Source organism: Delphinus delphis, chromosome 9, assembly GCF_949987515.2.
Source record: "Delphinus delphis chromosome 9, mDelDel1.2, whole genome shotgun sequence".
Taxonomy (NCBI): domain Eukaryota; kingdom Metazoa; phylum Chordata; class Mammalia; order Artiodactyla; family Delphinidae; genus Delphinus; species Delphinus delphis.
Window position 1 is genome coordinate 2,820,719 of NC_082691.1, and position 20,714 is coordinate 2,841,432.

Here is a 20,714-nt window from a genome sequence, read left to right on the forward strand (position 1 = left end):
CTTCATTTGCAAATATTTTCTCCCATTTTCAGGGTTGTCTTTTTGTCTTATTTATGGTTTCCTTTGCTGTGCAAAAGCTTTAAGTTTCATTAGGACCCATTTGTTTATTTTTGTTTTTATTTCCATTCCTCTAGGAAGTGGGTCAAAAAGGATCTTGCTGTGATTTATGTCATAGAGTGTTCTGCCTATGTTTTCCTCTATGAGTTTGATGGTGTCTGGCCTTACATTTAGGTCTTTAATCCATTTTGAGTTTCTTTGTGTGTGTGTGTAGGGTGTTAGGGAGTGTTCTAATTTCATTCTTTTATGTGTAGCTGTAGAGTTATCACAGCATCACTTATTGAAGAGGGTGTCTTTTCTCCATTGTATATTCTTGCCTCCTTTATGAAAAAATGTGACCATATGTGCATGGATTTATCTCTAGGATTTCAATCCTGTTCCATTGATCTAGATTTCTGTTTTTGTGCCAGTACCATACTGTCTTGATTACTGTAGCTCTGTAGTACAGTCTGAGGTGGGGGAGCCTGATTCCTCAAGCTCCGTTTTTCTTTCTCAAGATTGCTTTGCCTATTTGGGGGCTTTTGTGTTTCCATACAAATTATGAAATTTTTTGCTCCAGTTCTGTGATAAGTACCATTGATAGTTTGACAGGGATTGCACTGAATCTGTAGATTGCTCTGGGTAGTATAATCATTTTCACAATGTTGATTCTTCCAATCCAAGAATATGGTATATCTCTCCATTTATTTGTATCATCTTTAATTTCTTTCATCAGTGTCTTATCGTTTTCTTCATAGAGGTCTTTTGTCTCCTTAGGTAGGTTTATTACTAAGTATTTTTCTCTTTTTGTTGCAATGGTAAATGGGAGTATTTCCTTAATTTCTCTTTCAGATTTTTCATCATTAGTCTATAGGAATGCAAGAGATTTCTGTGCATTAATTAGTATCCTGCTGCCTTGCCAAATTCATTGATTAGTTCTACTGGTTTTCTGGAAGCATCTTTAGGATTCTGTATGTATAGTATCATGTCAGCTGCAGTGACCACTTTACTTCTTCTTTTCCAATTTGGATTCCTTTTATTTCTTTTTCCTCTTTTATTGATTTCCAAAACTGTGCTGAATAATAGTGGTGAGAGTGGACAACTTAGTCTTGCTCCTGATCTTAGATGAAATGGTTTCAGTTTTTCAACATTGAGAACGATGATGCCTTTGGGTTTGTCATATATGGCCTTTATTATGTGGAATTAAGTTCTCTCTATGCCTACTTTCTGGAGGATTTTATCATAAATAGGTGTTGAATTTTGTTGAAAGTTTTTTCTGCATCTATTGAGATTATCCTATGGTTTTTATCCTTCAGTTTGTTAATACAGTGTATCACATTGATTGCTTTGCAAATATTGAAGAGCCCTTGTATTCCTGGGATAAACCCCACTTGATCATGGTGTATGATCCCTTTACTGTGCTGCTCGATTCTGTTTGCTGGTATTTTGTTGAGCATTTTCACATCTGTTTTCATCAGAGATATCGTCCTGTAGTTTTCCCTTTTTGTGACATCTTTTTCTGGTTTTGGTGTCAGGGTGATGGTGGTTTCTTAGAATGAGTTTGGGCATGTTCCTCCCTCTGCTATGTTTTGGAACAGTTTGAGAAGGATAGGTGTTAGCTCTTCTCTAAATGTTTGATAGAGTTCACCTGTGAAGCCATCTTGTCTTGGTCTTTTGTTTGTTGGAAGACGTTTAATCACAGTCTCAATTTTGGTGTTTGTGATTGGTCTGTTTGTATTTTCTATTTCTTCTTGGTTCAGTATCAGAAGGTTGTTCTTTTCTAAGAATTTGTCCATTTCTTCCAGGTTGTCCATTTTATTGGCATATAGTTGCTTGTAGTAATCTCTCATCATCCTCATATTTCTTCAGTGTTACTTATTACTTCTCCTTTTACATTTCGAATTCTATTGATATGAGTCTTCTCCCTTTTTTTCTTGATGAGTCTGGTTAATGGTTTATCAATATTTTTATCTTCTCAAAGAACCAGCTTTTAGTTGTATTGATCTTTGCTACTGTGTCCTTCATTCCTTTTTCATTTTTTTCTGATCTGATATTTATGATTTCTTTCCTCTGCTAACTTTGGGGTTTTTTTGTTCTTCTTTCTCTAATTGCTTTAGGTGTAAGTTTAGGTTGTCTATTTGAGATGTTTCTTATTTCTTGATGTAAGATTGTATTGTTATAAACTTCCGCCTTAGAACTTCTTTTGCTGCATCCCATAGGTTTGGGGTCATCACGTTTTCACTGTCATTTGTTTCTAGGTATTTTTAATTACCTTTTTGATTTCTTCATTGATCTCTTCGTTATTTAGTGTGTTTTGCTTAGCTTCCGTGTGGTTGTATCTTTTCCAGGTTTTTTTCCTGTAATTGATGTCTAATCTCATAGCATTGTGGTCGGAAAAAATACTTGAAACTATTTCAATTTTCTTAAATTTACCAAGGCTTGATTTGTGACCCAAGGTATAATGGTCCTCATTTATTTTTATTTTGAATGTCTGTCCATGGGTGAAAGTGGAGTGTTAAAGTTCCCTACTATGATTGTATTAAGGCCAATTTCCCCTTTTATGGCTGTTAGCATTTGCCTTATGTATTGAGGTGCTCCTATGTTGGGTGCATTAATATTTACAATTGTTATATCTTCTTGGATTGATCCCTTGATCATTATGTAATGTCCTTCTTTGTCTCTTGCAATAGTCTTTATTTTTAAAGTCTATTTTGTCTAATATGAGAACTGCTACTTCAGCTTTCTTTCCATTTCAATTTGCATATAATATCTTTTTCCAACCCCTCACTTTCAGTCTGTATGTGTCCCTAAGTCTGAAGTTGATCTCTTGTAGAGAGCATATATATGGGTCTTGTGTTTTTATCCATTCAGCCACTCTATGTCTTTTGGTTGGAATATTTAATCCATTTACATTTAAGGGAGTTATTGATATCTATGTTCCTATTACCATTTTCTTCATTGTTTTGGGGTTGTTTTTGTAGGTCTTTTCCTTTTCTGTGTTTCCTGCCTAGAGAAGTTCCTTTAGCAATTGTTGTAAAGCTGGTTTGGTGGTGCTGAGTTTTCTTAACTTTTACTTGTCTGTAAAGGTTTTGATTTCTCTATCTAATCTGAATGAGATCCTTGATGGGTAATCTTGGTTGTAGGTTTTTCCCTTTCATCACTTTAAATATGTCCTGCCAATCCCTTCTGGCTTGCAGAGTATCTCCTGAAAGATCAGCTGTTAACCTTATGGGGATTCCCTTGTATGTTATTTGTTGCTTTTCCCTTGCTGCTTTTAATATTTTTTCTTTGTATGTAATTTTTGATAGTTTGATTAATATGTGTCTTGCCATTTTTCTGCTTGGATTTATCCTTGACTATATCCTTTCCCATATTAGGGAAATTTTCAACTATAATCTCTTCAAATATTTTCTCAGTTCCTTTCTTTTTCTCTTCTTCTTCTGCGACTCCTATAATTCGAATGTTGATGTGTTTAACGTTGTCCCAGAGGTCTCTGAGACTGTCATCAATTCTTTTCATTCTTTTTTCTTTATTCTGCTATGTGACACTTGTTTCCAATATTTTATCTTGCAGGTCACTTACCTGTTCTTCTGCATCAGTTTTTCTGTTATTGATTCCTTCTAGAGAATTTTGAATTACATTTATTGTGTTGCTCATCATTGTTTATTTGCTCTTTAGTTCTTCTAGGTACTTATTAAACGTTTCTTGTATTTTCTCCATTCTATTTCCTAGATTTTGGATCATCTTTACTATCATTATTCTGAATTCTTTTTCAGGTAGACTGTTTATTTCCTCTTCATTTGTTTGGTCTGGTGAGTTTTTACCTTTTTCCTTCATCTGCTGTGTGTTTTTCTGTCTTCTCTTTTGATTAACTTACTCTTCGCAGCCTGCAGGTCTGTAGTTCCCGTTGTTTTTGGTGTCTGCCTCCAGTGGCTAAGGTTGGTTCAGTGTGTTGTGTAAGCTTCCTGGTGGAGGAGACTGGTGTCTGTGTTCTGGTGGATGAGGCTGTATCTTGTCCTCCAGGTAGGCAGGTCCACATTCACTGGTGCGTTTTGGGGTGTCTGTGACCTTATTATGATTCTAGACAGCCTCTCTGCTAATGGGTGGGCTTGTGTTCCTGTCTTGGTAGTTGTTTGTCATAGGGTGTCCAGCGCTGTAGGTTGCTGGTCATTGAGTGGAGCTGGATCTTAGTGTTGAGATGGGTATCTCTGGGAGAGCTTTTGCCTTTTTTTTTTTTTTTTAACATCTTTATTGGGGTATACTTGCTTTACAATGGTGTGTTAGTTTCTGCTTTATAACAAAGTGAATCAGTCATACATAAACATATGTTCCCATATGTCTTCCCTGTTGAGTCTCCCTCCCTCCCACCCTCCCCATCCCACCCCTCCAGGCTGTCACAAAGCACCGAGCCAATATCCCTGTGCCATGCGGCTACTTCCCACTAGCTATCTACCTTACTGCGTTTGTTAGTGTGTATATGCCCATGACTCTCTCTCGCCCTGTCACAGCTCACCCTTCCCCCTCCCCATAACCTCAAGTCCGTTCTCTAAGAGGTCTGCGTCTTTATTCCTGCTTTACCCCTAGGTTCTTCATGACATTTTTTTCTTAAATTCCCTATATATGTGTTAGCATACGGTATTTGTCTTTTTCTTTCTGACTTACTTCACTGTGTATGACAGACTCTAGGTCTATCCACCTCATTACAAATAGCTCAATTTCGTTTCTTTTTATGGCTGAGTAATATTCCATTGTATATATGTGTCACATCTTCTTTATCCATTCATCCGATGACGGGCACTTAGGTTGTTTCCATCTCCGGGCTATTGTAAATAGAGCTGCAATGAACATTTTGGTACATGACTCTTTTTGAATTTTGGTTTTCTCAGGGTATATGCCCAGTAGTGGGATTGCTGGGTCATATGGTAGTTCTATTTGTAGTTTTTTAAGGAACCTCCATACTGTTCTCCATAGTGGCTGAACCAATTCACATTCCCACCAGCAGTCCAAGAGTGTTCCCTTTTCTCCACATCCTCTCCAGCATTTATTTTTTCTAGATTTTTTGATGATGGCCATTCTGACTGGTGTGAGATGATATCTCATTGTAGTTTTGATTTGCATTTCTCTAATGATTAATGATGTTGAGCATTCTTTCATGTGTTTGTTGGCAGTCTGTATATCTTCTTTGGAGAAATGTCTATTTAGGTCTTCTGCCCATTTTTGGATTGGGTTGTTTGTTTTCTTGTTATTGAGCTGCATGAGCTGCTTGTAAATTTTGGAGATTAATCCTTTGTCGGTTCCTTCATTTGCAAATATTTTCTCCCATTCTGAGGATTGTCTTTTGGTCTTGTTTATGGTTTCCTTTGCTGTGCAAAAGCTTTGAAGTTTCATTAGGTCCCATTTGTTTATTTTTGTTTTTATTTCCATTACTCTAGGAGGTGGGTCAGAAAGGATCTTGCTTTGATTTATGTCATAGAGTGTTCTGCCTATGTTTTCCTCTAAGAGTTTGATAGTTTCTGGCCTTACATTTAGGTCTTTAATCCATTTTGAGCTTATTTTTGTGTATGGTGTTAGGGAGTGATCTAATCTCATACTTTTCCATGTACCTGTCCAGTTTTCCCAGCACCACTTATTGAAGAGGCTGTCCTTTCTCCATTGTACATTACTGCCACCTTTATCAAAGATAAGGTGTCCATATGTGCATGGGTTTATCTCTGGGCTTTCTATCCTGTTCCATTGATCTGTCTTTCTGTTTTTGTGCCAGTACCATACTGTCTTGATGACTGTAGCTTTGTAGTATAGTCTGAAGTCAGGGAGCCTGATTCCTCCAGTTCCTTCTTTCGTTCTCAAGATTGCTTTGGCTATTCGGGGTCTTTTGTGTTTCCATACAAATTGTGACATTTTTTGTTCTAGTTCTGTGAAAAATGCCAGTGGTAGTTTGATAGGGATTGCATTGAATCTATAGATTGCTTTGGGTAGTAGAGTCATTTTCACAATGTTGATTCTTCCAATCCAAGAACATGGTATATCTCTCCATCTATTTATATCATCTTTAATTTCTTTCATCAGTGTCTTATAATTTTCTACATACAGCTCTTTTGTCTCCTTAGGTAGGTTTATTCCTAGATATTTTATTCTTTTTGTTGCAATGGTAAATGGGAGTTTTTTCTTGATTTCACTTTCAGATTTTTCATCATTAGTATATAGGAATGCCAGAGATTTCTGTGCATTAATTTTGTATCCTGCCACTTTACCAAATTCATTGATTAGCTCTAGTAGTTTTCTGGTAGCATCTTTAGGGTTCTCTATGTATAGGATCATGTCATCTGCAAACAGTGACAGCTTTACTTCTTTTCCAATTTGGATTCCTTTTATTTCCTTTTCTTCTCTGATTGCAGTGGCTAAAACTTCCAAAACAATGTTGAATAATAGTGGTGAGAGTGGGTAACCTTGTCTTGTTCCTGATCTTAGTGGAAATGCTTTCAGTTTTTCACCATTGAGGATGATGTTTGCTGTGGGCTTGTCATATATGGCCTTTATTATGTTGAGGAAAGTTCCCTCTATGCCTACTTTCTGCAGGGTTTTTATCATAAATGGGTGTTGAATTTTGTCAAAAGCTTTCTCTGCATCTATTGAGATGATCATATGGTTTTTCTCCTTCAATTTGTTAATATGGTTTATCACATTGATAGATTTGCGTATATTGAAGAATCCTTGCATTCCTGGAATAAACCCCACTTGATCATGGTGTATGATCCTTTTAATGTGCTGTTGGATTCTGTTTGCTAGTATTTTGTTGAGGATTTTTGCATCTATGTTCATCAGTGATATTGGCCTGTAGTTTTCTTTCTTTGTGACATCCTTGTCTGGTTTTGGTATCAAGGTGATGGTGGCCTTGTAGAAGGAGTTAGGTAGTGGTCCTCCCTCTGCTATATTTTGGAAGAGTTTGAGAAGGATAGGTGTTAGCTCTTCTCTAAATGTTTGATAGAATTCGCCTGTGAAGCCATCTGGTCCTGGGCTTTTCTTTGTTGGAAGATTTTTAATCACAGTTTCAATTTCAGTGCTTGTGATTGGTCTGTTCATATTTTCTAATTCTTCCTGATTCAGTCTTGGCAGGTTGTGCATTTCTAAGAATTTGTCCATTTCTTCCAGATTGTCCATTTTATTGGCATAGAGTTGCTTGTAGTAATCTCTCATGATCTCGTTTATCTCTGCAGTGTCAGTTGTTACCTCTCCTTTTTCATTTCTAATTCTATTGATTTGAGTTTTCTCCCTTTTTTTCTTGATGAGTCTGGCTAGTGGTTTATCTATTGTGTTTATCTTCTCAAAGAACCAGCTTTTAGTTTTATTGATCTTTGCTATTGTTTCCTTCATTTCTTTTTCATTTATTTCTGATCTGATTTTTATGATTTCTTTCCTTCTGCTAGCTTTGGGGTTTTTTTGATCTTCTTTCTCTAATTGCTTGAGGTGCAAGGTTAGGTTGTTTATTCGAGATGTTTCCTGCTTCTTAAGGTGGGCTTGTATTGCTATAAACTTCCCCCTTAGAACTGCTTTTGCTGCATCCCACAGGTTTTGGGTCGTTGTGTCTCCATTGTCATTTGTTTCTAGGTATTTTTTGATTTCCTCTTTGATTTCTTCAGTGATCTCTTCATTATTAAGTAGTGTATTGTTTAGCCTCCATGTGTTTGTATTTTTTACAGATCTTTTCCTGTAATTGATATCTAGTCTCATGGCGTTGTGGTCAGAAAAGATACTTGATACAATTTCAATTTTCTTAAATTTACCAAGGCTTGATTTGTGACCCAAGATATGATCTATCCTGGAGAATGTTCCATGAGCACTTGAGAAAAATGTGTATTCTGTTGTTTTTGGATGGAGTGTCCTATAAATATCAATTAAGTCCATCTTGTTTAATGTATCATTTAAAGCTTGTGTTTCCTTATTTATTTTCATTTTGGATGATCTGTCCATGGATGAAAGTGGGGTGTTTAAGTCCCCTACTATGAATGTGTTACTGTCGATTTCCCCTTTTATGGCTGTTAGTATTTGCCTTATGTATTGTGGTGCTCCTATGTTGGGTGCATAAATATTTACAATTGTTATATCTTCTTCTTGGATCGATCCCTTGATCATTATGTAGTGTCCTTCTTTGTCTCTTTTAATAGTCCTTATTTTAAAGTCTATTTTGTCTGATATGAGAATTGCTACTCCAGCTTCTTTTGGCTTCCATTTGCATGGAATATCTTTTTCCATCCCCTTACTTTCAGTCTGTATGTGTCTCTAGGTCTGAAGTGGGTCTCTTGTAGACAGCATATATAAGGGTCTTGTTTTTGTATCCATTCAGTTAATCTGTGTCTTTTGGTGGGAGCATTTAGTCCATTTACATTTAAGGTAACTATCGATATGTATGTTCCTATTCCCATTTTCTAAATTGTGTTGGGTTCGTTATTATAGGTCTTTTCCTTCTCTTGTGTTTCTTGCCTAGAGAAGATCCTTTAGCATTTGTTGTAAAGCTGGTTTGGTGGTGCTGAACTCTCTCAGCTTTTGCTTGTCTGTAAAGGTTTTAATTTCTCCATCAAATCTGAATGAGATCCTTGCTGGGTAGAGTAGTCTTGGCTGCATGTTTTTCTCCTTCATCACTTTCAGTATGTCCTGCCACTCCCTTCTGGCTTGTAGGGTTTCTGCTGAGAGATCAGCTGTTAACCTTATGGGGATTCCCTTATGTGTTATTTGTTGTTTTTCCCTTGCTGCTTTTAATATGCTTTCTTTGTATTTAATTTTTGACAGTTTGATTAATATGTGTCTTGGCGTATTTCTCCTTGTATTTATCTTGTATGGGACTCTCTGTGCTTCCTGGACTTGATCAACTATTTCCTTTCCCATATTAGGGAAGTTTTCAACTATAATCTCTTCAAATATTTTCTCAGTCCCTTTCTTTTTCTCTTCTTCTTCTGGAACCCCTATAATTCGAATGTTGGTGCGTTTAATGTTGTCCCAGAGGTCTCTGAGACTGTCCTCAGTTCTTTTCATTCTTTTTTCTTTATTCTGCTCTGCAGTAGTTATTTCCAGTATTTTATCTTCCAGGTCACTTATCCGTTCTTCTGCCTCAGTTATTCTACTATTGATCCCATCTAGAGTACTTTTAATTTCATTTATTGTGTTGTTCATCATTGCTTGTTTCATCTTTAGTTCTTCTAGGTCCTTGTTAACTGATTCTTGCATTTTGTCCAATCTATTGTCCATTCTATCTCCAAGATTTCGGATCAACCTTACTATCATTATTCTGAATTCTCTTTCAGGTAGACTGCCTATTTCCTCTTCATTTGTTAGGTCTGGTGCATTTTTATCTTGCCCCTTTATCTGCTGTGTGTTTTTCTGTCTTCTCATTTTGCTTATCTTACTGTGTTTGGGGTCTCCTTTTTGCAGGCTGCAGGTTTGTAGTTCCTCCTGTTTTTGATGTCTGTCTCCAGTGGCTAAGGTTGGTTCAGTGGGTTGTGTAGGCTTCCTGGTGGAGGGGGCTAGTGCCTGTGTTGTGGTGGATGAGGCTGGATCTTGTCTCTCTAGTGGGCAGGTTCACGTCTGGTGGTGTGTTTGGGGGTGTCTGTGGCCTTATTATGATTTTAGGCAGCCTCTCTGCTAATGGGTGGGGTTGTGTTCCTGTTTTGCTAGTTGTTTGGCATAGGTTTTCCAGCACTGTGGCTTGCTGGTCGTTGAGTGAAGCTGGGTGCTGGTGTTAAGATGGAGGTCTCTGGGAGATTTTCGCCGTTTGATATTATGTGGAGCTGGGAGGTCTCTTGTTGATCAGTGTCCTGAAGTTGGCTGTCCTACCTCAGAGGCAGAGCCCTGCCTCCTGGCTGGAGCACCAAAAGCTTTTCATCCACAGGCTCAGGATAAAAGTGAGAAAAAGTAGAGGGAATTAGTAGAAGTATGAGGAAAGAAAGAAGGAAAGGAGGGTAGGAAGGAAGGAAGAAAGAAAGAAAGAAGCAAAGAAGGAAAGAAGGCAAGAAGGAAAGAAAGGAGGGAGGGAGGGAGGGAGGAAGGAAGGAAGGAGGGAAAGAAGGAAAAAAGACAGAAAGAAAGAAGATACAGTAAAAATAAAATAAAGTTTAATAAAGTTATTGAATTAAAAACTTCTTATTTAGGAAAAAAAAAAAAAAGGGACGGAAAGAACCTTAGGACAAATGTTGGAAGCAAAGCTATACAGACAAAATCTTACACAGAAGCATACACATACACCCTCACTAAAAGAGGTAAATGGGGAAAAATCCTAAATCTTGCTGTCAGAGACCACCTCCTCAATTTGGGATGATTCGTTGTCTAAAGGAGGGAAGGAAGGACGGAAAGAAAGAAAGAAAGAACGAAGGTAAAGTATAATAAGGTTATTAAAATTAATTATTAAGAAAAAAATTAAAAAAAAAACATGGACGGATAGAACCCTAGGACAAATGGTGGAAGCAAGACTATACAGACAAGATCTCACACAGAAGCATACACATACACATTCACAAAAAGAGGAAAGGGGAAAAAATCATAGATCTTGCTCCTAAAGTCCACTTCCTTAATTTGGGATGATTGGCTGTCTATTCATGTATTCCACAGATGCAGGGTACATCAAGTTGATTGTGGAGCTTTAATCCGCTGCTTCTGAGGCTGCTGGGAGAGATTTCCCTTTCTCTTCTTTGTTCTCACAGCTCCCAGGGCTAAGCTTTGGATTTGGCCCTGCCACTGCGTGTAGATCGCTGGAGGGCGTCTGTTTTTTGCTCAGACAGGATGGGGTTAAAAGAGCCGCTGATTGGGGGCTCTGGCGCACTCAGGCCGGCGGGGACGGAGGGGCACAGAGTGCGGGGCGGGCCTGCGGTGGCAAAGGCTGGCGTGACTTTGCACCAGCCTGAGGCGCGCTGTGCGCTCTCCCGGGGAAGTTGTCCCTGGATCCCGGGAACCCGGCAGTGGCGGGCTGCACAGGCTCCGCGGAAGAGGGGTGTGGAGAGTGACCTGTGCTCGCACACAGGCCCCTCGGTGGCGGCAGCGGCAGCCTTAACGTCTCCCGCCCGCCTCTGGGGTCCGCGCTTTTAGCCGCGGCTTGCGCCCGTCTCTGGATTCCGCGCTTTCAGCCGCGGCTCGCGCCCGTCTCTGGGGTCCGCGCTTTCAGCCGCGGCTCGCGCCCGTCTCTGGGGTCCGCGCTTTTAGCCGCGGCTTGCGCCCGTCTCTGGAGTTCCTTTAAGCAGCGTTCTTAAACCCCTCTCCTCACGCCCCAGGAAACAAAGAGGGAAGGAAAAGTCTCCTGCCTCTTCTGCAGGTGCAGGCTTTTCCCCGGACTCCCTCCCGGCTAGCTGTGGTGCACTAACCCCTTCAGGCTATGTTCAAGCCGCCAACCCCAGTCCTCTCCCTGCGCTCCGGCCTCAGCTCGCAGCCCCGCCCGCCCCGGCGGGTGAGCAGACAAGCCTCTCGGGCTGGCGAGTGCCGGTCGGCACCGATCCTCTGTGCGGGAATCTCCCCGCTTTGCCCTCCGCACCCGTTGCTGTGCACTCCTCCGCAGCTTCGAAGCTCCCCACTCCGCCTCCCGCAGTCTCCGCCCGCGAAGGGGCTTCCTAGAGTGTGGAAACTTTTCCTCCTTCACAGCTCCCTCCCACTGGTGCAGGTGCCGTCCCTATTCTTTTGTCTCTGTTTTTTCTTTTGCCCTACCCAGGTACGTGGGGAGTTTCTTGCCTTTTGGGAGGTCTGAGGTCTTCTGCCAGCCTTCAGTAGGTGTTCTGTAGGAGTTGTTCCACGTGTAGATGTATTTCTGGTGTATCTGTGGGGAGGAAGGTGATCTCCGCGTCTTACTCTTCCGCCATCCTCCGCCTTCTCCGAGCTTTTGCCTTTTGATAATACATGGGACTGAGAGGTCTCCGGTGGACCAGTGTCCTGAACTCAGCTCTCCCACCTCAGAGGCACAGACCTGCCAGCTGGCTCAAATACCAAGACACTGTCAGCCACATGGCTCAGAAGAAAAGTGAGAAAAAGTGAAAGAAAGACTAAAATAGAATATATTTATTAAAATAAAAAATATTAAAAATGGAAAAGTAATAAAAAGAAAGAAAGAAAAAAGAAAGAAAGAGGAGAGCAACCAAACCAAAAAACAAATCCACCAATGATAACAAGTAATAAAAAACTACATTAAAAAAATATATATATATATAATATATATATGGGGAGAGAGAGAGACAGAGACAGAGACAGAGAGAGACACAGAGAGAGAGACAGAACCCTAGGACAAATGCTAAAAGCCAAGCTATACAGACAAAATCACACAAAGTCCCTCACCACAATTTTGGGATGATTCATTGTCTCTTCAGGTATTCCGTAGATGCAGGGTACATCAAGTTGATTGTGGGGATTTAATCTGCTGCTCCTGAGATTGCATGGAGAGATTTCTCTTTCTCTTCTTTGTTCGCACAGCTCCTGGGTTTCAGCTTTGGATTTGGCCCCATCTATGGTGTAGGTCACCTTAGGGTGTCTGTTCTTCGCTCAGACAAGATGGGGTTAAAGTAGCAGCTGATTAGGGGTCTCTGGCTCACTCAGGCTCAGGGGGAGGAAAGATTAAAGGATGCAGGACAAGCCTGCCGTAGCACAGGCTGATGTGATGTTGCACAGTCTTAAGCATGCCATGTGTTCTCCTGGGGAAGTTGTCCCTGGATCACGGGACCCTGGCAGTGGTGGGCTGCACAGGCTCTTGGGAGGGGAGGTGCAGATAGTGACCTGTGCTTGCACACAGACATCTTGGTGGCTGCAGAAGTAACCTTAGAGTTTCATGCCTGTCTCTGGTGTCTGCACTGATATTCACAGCTTGTGCCCTTCTCTGGAACTTGTTTAGGCGGTTCTCTGAATCCCCTCTCCTCGCGTACCCCGAAACAGTGATCTCTTGCCTGTTAGGCAGTTCCAGACTTTTTCCTGGACCCCCTCCCAGCTAGCTCTGGCACACTAGCCCCCTTCAGGCTGTGTTCACGCAGCCAACCCCAGTCCTCTCCCTGGGATCTGACCTCAGAAGCCTGAGCCTCAGCTCCCAGACCCCGCCCATCCCGGCGGGTGAGCAGACAAGCCTCTCAGGCTGATGATTTTTGGTCGGCACCAATCCTCTGTGGAGGAATCTTCACTTTGTCCTCTGCACCCCTGTTGCTGCGCTCTCTTCCATGGCTCCAAAGCTTCCCCCCCCCCCATCTCTGCCAGTGAAGGGGCTTCCTAGTGTGTGGAAACTTTTCCTCCTTCACATCTCCCTCCCAGTGGTGCAGGTCCCATCCCTATTCTTTGGCCACTGTTTTTTCTTTTGTCCTACCCAGGTACGTGGGGGCATTTCTTGTCTTTCGGGAAGTCTGAGGTCTTCTGTCAGCATTCATTAGGTGTTCTGTAGGAGTTGTTCTACATGTAGATGTATTTCTGATGTATCTGTGGGGAGGAAGGTGATCTCCTTGTCTTAATCCTCTGCCATCTTGAAGATCTCCCCATGTTTCTTCTTTATACAACCTCTAAGACATGGAAAAAATTCTTATGCATGAGAATCTATATCTGTATTTTGTAAACCTTATTTCCCATCCTTTACCACTCAGTTGCAGTGCCGGGCTCTGGGTATGAATGGCCCTGCCCCACTGACCACAAAGCCAGGGGAATCCACAGAGAGATGAGGAGACCTTCCTGGTACTCGCTCCTCTTCCAGCTCATCTAGCAAAGACCTAGGTATTCAAGAATATAACAGCCAACCACAGAACCTCTAAACCTAAGCTGAGTGCATCCCATTTGTGTCCCTTAGCGAACCTCTAAATGCCCAAACCCACCCTAACACTGTTTTACTCCTCCAGGAATGTAAGAGCAGTGATCTAAAGGAATTGAAATTAAAATATCTAACTTGTGCAAATGTATGTGCAAACTTGTGTGCAATTGCTGTCGTCACCCCAAGGCCTTGAAAAAAGCATGTGAAAGGAGGAGGCTGAAGCCTTAGCTTCATTGGCTGCCCAGTAAGTCCTTCCCTGGAAAGAGAGGTTTCCCCCTTCACCTGTACAGGACACTATTTGCTGGGATGCTACATATTCCCAGGCCCACCTTCCTGGTTCCACTGCCCAGAACCCGGAGATCGTGGGGCCCTCCTTTCCCAGGTGTAGAACGCTAATGGCACTCTTGGTCTGCAGTCTGTCTAGGCTGCCTGATCAAGTTTCTTCCTCTCTTCCATGTTCCTTGGGCAGTGAGGGGTCTCCTTGGTGTTAGAGAGCAGCCTGCTTCTCCCAGCGACCATATGATAAAAGAAACCAGAGACATAGCCATTGTCTATTCAGTGAGAGTTCCAAATCTAGCACCATCTACACTGCCTTATAAAGCCATATTTATTTCATGTCTGCCTATTGATAACTATGTGTATGCGTGTGTGGCTTACTTTTAGCTGAGACCCTTAAAAGAAAACAAAATTTGTTGGTGGTGTAGTTTCATCAAGAATACCTCCCCATCCCCCACCCATTCACGCAAACACAATTCTCAGGTGTATAGGAAATGTCAGTGCCCCCGAGGTTGCATTTTGGAGAAACAGGGAACCTTATCAACCCTTTACTTACTAGTTAGTAATGACTTAACTACCTGGAAACACATCTTAGAGAATAACTGTGGTTGAGATTATACAAATATGTAGTCTTATTCTACATTTTAATTCCTGCTTCAGTAAAATCCAAACATTGCTAAACCTGTGGGATCTTCTTGGGTTTCCTGAATATTGATAAATTAATATTATTTAGTTGTTCCAATTATTACAAAATTTCTATTTTATTTTTATAAAACTTTTCTTTTTTCCCCAAACTATGACAGTTTCATGTAAAATTGTCAGGCTGCAAAATTAACTCCCTTGCACAGGAGAATTTATTAGCTGGCAAAGAAAACATGTGATGTGTTGATGTTTACCTTGAACAATTGATGCAAAGTTCAACCTTTCTCATGTTTCTTTGTAATGATAAAGAAATTTAAAATGTAACATGTACAAGTCATAATAAAATATTATATTAAATGAATATCTATACTGTTAATAATGTTTCTAATTAATAATTTTAGAAATCCTCACAAACTGGGAAAATGATTTTAAATTCAATGACATTTAAATTATACATCATTTATCATTACAGGTAGACAGTAAGAGAAACTATTTTACTTTGTCAAATCATCTAAGATTTTTTAAAATTACAATTAATATCACTTTCTGATTTTGAAGTAATAATTACAGGACAAGAAATTAAATTTATAAGTACTGCTATTTTCAAAGAAGTGGTTAGTCTCAACAATAGGAAGAAGTTAACTATGAAAACAAGAAAATCTAGCAAACTCTCCATAATTTAGCAACACCTTGTTTGAACAAATATATGCAATGCAGATTTCAGAGAGGGGGAGTAAGAAAAAAAGAAAAAAATGGGAGAAGATAGTTACCCCAAAGATTAGTACTTGAGCACCATATGATGCATGAGTGATTGAGATGCTGAACCTGTATTTTCAGTTTTGCCTAATTCAATTTTGCATGTCTTACCCTAATATATTACATATAGGACTAATATGTTATTGCTATATTCACTAATGTATGATCATGCTTAGTCAAGGATATGAGGAAAAATTTCTGAATATGAGCAAATTCTTGACATTAAGTGACTACTCTCTAGTCAATAAAATAACAAAGGCACAAATCATTGCATTACAAAGCAAACTGTTTTATTTTCTGGGAAAGTGAAAGAAACTGAGTGCAACAATGGTACAGAGTGGAGTCAGGTCATCTGCTTGGAGAAATCAGGAAAGATTTCATGTCAAAGAGTGTTCTGTCTATGTTTTCCTCTGGGAAATTCTTGGATCCATCTACTGGAGCAAAGGAAATAAAAGCAAAAATAAACAAATGGGACTTAATTAAACTTAAAATCTTTCACATAACAAAGGAAACCATCAACGAAATGAAGACGGAATGGGAGAAAATATTTGTAAATGGTATGACCTGACTGATAAGAGGTTAAAGTCTAAAATATATAAACAGCCCATACACCTCAATATCAAAAATACAAACAACCCAATTAAAAAATGGGGAAAAGATACGAATAGATATTTTTCCAAAGAAGACATACAGATGGCCAACAGGCACCTGAAAAGATGCTCAATGTCACTAATCATCAGGGAAATGCAAATCAAAACCATCACTTCACACCTGTCAGAATGGCTATCATCAAAAAGAACACAAATAAATATTAGTGAGGATGTGGAGAAAAGGGAATGTAAACTGGTGCAGCCACTGAGGAAAACATTATGGAGGTTTCTCAAAAAACTAAAAATAGAACAACCATATGATCCAGCAATTCCACTCCTGAGTATATATCCGAAAGAAACAGAAACACTAATTGGAAAAGATACATGCACCCAGTGTTTCTAGCAGCATTATTTACAGTAGTCGAGATATGGAAGTAACTTAAATGATCATCAACCGATGAATGACTAAAGAAGATGTGGTACATGTATACAATGGAATATTATTCAGTCATAAAAAAGAATGGAATTTTGCCATTTTCAGCAACATGGATGGATTTGGAGGGCTTTATCTTAAGTGAAATAAGTCAGACAGAGAAAGACAAATACTGTGTCATGTCACTTACTTGTGGGATATAAAAAATACAACAAAATAGTGAATATAACAAAACAGAAACAGACTCACAGGTATAGAGAACAAACTAAACTAGTGCTTATCAGTGGGGAGGGAAGAGAGGCAAGATAGGGGTAGAGGAATAAGAGGTACAAACTGTTGTGTATAAAATAAGCTAAAAGGTTATACTGTACAACACAGGGAATACAGTCAATATTTTATAATAACTATAAATGGAGTATAGCCATTAAAATTTGTGAATCACCATATTGTACAACTTATATAACATTGTACATCAACTATACCTCAATTAAAAAAAAAAGACCTCATAGAAGTGTCGATTTGTGAACCAGGCCTTGACACTTTGGAACTGAAGGAAGAGAAGAAACCAGCCTAGGGGGCAGAGGCAAGGTGGTACCAGTGGGAAAAGAGAAGCACCATGAGTGCAGAACTGCAGGAGTTATGAAAGGCAGACTTCCTGGAACAAAATAGAGGCTGAGAATAAAAGTGATGAAGTCCCCTGTGTGTTGGGGTGAAAGCACTGAGAAAAGTCATTTAATTTAAATGACTGGATGGCATTTTAAAGGTAATTAAATTTAATCCCACCTAAAATGGAATCCCCCTCCACCTTCTATTTATTCTCAGCTAAAAATCAACTGCTGCATACTACGCTAGTCAACGCTGGGCTCACACTGAATTTTGCTTTCTTCTCTTTCTTGTAGTAGATTATTCATGCCACTATTATTTTACCCTCCAGAATATGTTCTTCTGCACATTCTGAGTTTAGGCCAGCCTTCTTTAACATATATGATCTGTTTATGTTTTTTCTTTATTCACTACTTAGGAGGGGTCTGAGAGGCTCAGAATCTACTGTAAACAGGCAGGTGGATGGTACATTCAGGGCTGATGGTGGGGATGAGGGGGCGGGGGGAACCCAGGACCTTCCTACAGGCAGTCAGTAAATTACCGTTTGTTACTGTCTGTTTTCTGGTCCATGAGACCTGTTCTAGAAAGACAGCGCCTATTTCATAATGGTTGGTAAGCATTGCGGATACTTGTTTATTTTCTCAGATCTTAATGTGAAGAGTTAGATGTTGTACGTGTTTTCAGTTTCTGCTGTTTTGCAACCTTTTATTGTGTGCAATTCCATCTGCCTGAGGAAGGATCCCTCCATCTTACTGTCTGGTAATTATTACTGCATAATTTAAAGCGGTAGGCAAGTTACTTCATCTCTTATCAAAAACAGTGGGTTACACACACACACACACACACCAAACTCCAAATCACACCACCCACTTTACCTTTCCAGGCTCTGCCATTCCCTTATATCTCTTAACCCAGGGATCCAGCAAAGATCCCCCCTCATCCTGGTCCAGCAGCCCATTCCCCCAATTCTTGGAACTGAAGTACCTGAGCCTGTGCTGAAGCGCTGTCCACAAACACACCAAGCTGGGGAAACGCCCCACCCTGCAGGAGACGTCAGTGCTTAGTTCTGTCTTCATTCACTGACCCTCCCTTTTTATCTAAAAGCATCAGTAAGTCTTGGTTGGTAGACCTTCCTCCAGTTGACTTTCAGTTGTGCTGTTAAAAGCTTGCTCTGCTCCTTACTTTAGTGGTATTTCTCTGTGAAGGGGTGGTGAGGAATCGTGTTCAGAACCCCAAATTATTTGACTAATGCAAACATGCGGGGAACGACCCATCAAATTGTGTCTCTTCTAGCTAAAGTCCTATTTCAGTAACAGAAACAATTTGAAATATTTGAAGGGTATCTTCTTATCCCACCTTCTAGAGGTGTGAATTCCATTCCCAGCATGAAGGCAGGGTGACACTAGGAAAGAAAATGGATGGTCGGGTATTTCTCTTGGTGGAATTGTGTGATGCCTCACCCCCTACATAGTTTAACCACAGAGGGGGTCTCCTTAACCTCGGAAGCAGGAAAAAAATGTGAGTTTTTACTTCTAAACTTGGCAATAACATGACGTTTCTCTAAATCTGAGTCTGGTCAATGCCAGAATTTGTATATGAGTGTTTCTTTTCAAAGTAAATTGATACATTTTCAAAAATCAAACACATTTTCTATTCCTTCACTTATGCCCTTTTTATTTACATTCTTTAATTTTCTTTCTTCTTTTTTTTTGTTTCTTGTTTCTTTACCTGTGCCCTTTTATAGGTAACTGTTCTCAGCCTTCTCGGGGAACACAATAATCTCATGAAAGAGGATCCAATAGACAGATATGAAGTAGTAGGATGGACAGTTGGAGGCCATGATTTCAGAATATTTGTGGGGAAGTAGGGAGGGCGATATGTCTTTTCAAATGCATTGGATAGCACTTAGGGAATTTTTCAACTATCAGCAAAAAAGATGTCTCTTTGTGGTATTTTCTGACTGCTGTAATTTATGGAGGCTTTTTTCTCGATTATTTTGAAGCTGTGGACACTATTAACAATTTTAAAATAACATACTCAAAAGTGACAGGCTTGAACTAGGAGAACAAAGTAAAACTTTCTATTTGGAGAACGATTTTTAAAAAAACTTTCAGTGTGGTGGCTATTTCCTATGCATTTATCATAGACTTTCAGAGCCAGCAGGAGGGTGGAGGTCAAGCCATCTACAGGAGATGTCTGAGGAGCTCAGAGCATCCTGTAAACTCTGTGGAGAAGAGACACAGGTGCTTACCTGCAGCAAAGGGAGCAGCTAGCTTCTCCCTCCCCCCTTCCTTCCTTCCTTCCTTCCTTCTTTCTTTCCTTATTTTCTTTTTCTTTTGTTTGGTCTCTCTCTCTCTCTCTTTTCTTTTTGATATTCTTCCCTCTGTTGTCTTCTTTAGTTAAATTCTATCTTTAGAACCCAGAAAAAATATCGAGTGATTCAAGTGATCACTTGCCTTTCATTAAATACATAAGTGAAAGGAGAATTAATTAATGAACTTCTTCCCTGAGAAATCGTGTACAGAAAGAACCCATGAGAACTGTTATTACAGACACCAAGAGAAGCAGTCCTGTGGAACACCACTTTAGCAGCTTTTGACAATGATCTGAAACCCAAGTAAAGACTCTGAATCCAATTTTGATGGTTGACCACTGACAGCTAGCTCACCACTCCACTTCACCTTCTGCTGGACACCTAAGCAAACTGATGGGAACGCTGGAGGTACCTTCCCCTGCTGCTCAAGCTTTGGTTCATGTGTGGGATCACTCATCCCAGTCCCATCCCCAGTCTCCTTGAAACCCCAAAGTCAGTCCCTTTTCCCCACTCTTTTAAATCATGATTGGACCTGCTTAGAAAGCCTCCCTTGGTTTCTCCAGAAATCCTCAATGGGTGAGTAAATAACATTTTCAGTCCATAGAGCTTATTCAGGCTTTATCTGTTTTACATGTACTCACGTGCGTGCGTGTGTGTGTGTGTGTGTGTGTGTGTGTGTGGTGTGTGTAGTTCTATCCAGTTTTATCACGTGCGTCAGTTAGTCTAGCTAGTCAGCATGCAGAGCTGTCCTGTCACCACAAGTCCCTTTCACGGTGTTCATTAGTCACCACCCTCACTCTTCCTGACACCTCCACCACTAAGCCCTGACAACCACTAATCAGCTCCCAGCTCTCTAATCCTGTCATTCAAGAGCATTATGTAAATGGAATCATGCAACAGGTAGCCTTTGAGACTGATTCTTTTCTCTCAGAATAATCTTTTTCAGATCCAACCAAGCTGCTGCATGGATCACTGGTTTGCTCCTTTTCAGTGCTGAGTAGTATCCCACCACCTGGGTGTTCCACAATTTGTTTAACCACTCCCCCATTGAAAGACATTTGTGTCGCTGCAGTTTTTTGCCTATTATGATAAAGCTACTATGAACATTTGTGTACAAAATATTGCTTTTCATTTTGCTGGGATAAATGTCCCAAAGTGCAATAGCTGGGTTATCTGGTAAGTGTATGCTTAGCTCTACAAACAAACAAACAAACAAACAAACAAACAAAAAAACCCCCAAAACTGTCATCTTGATTCCCAGAGTGGAAAATTAAAAAAAGGTCTTATTCATACCCTCCCAATGTTTGGATGGTGTGATCAGTC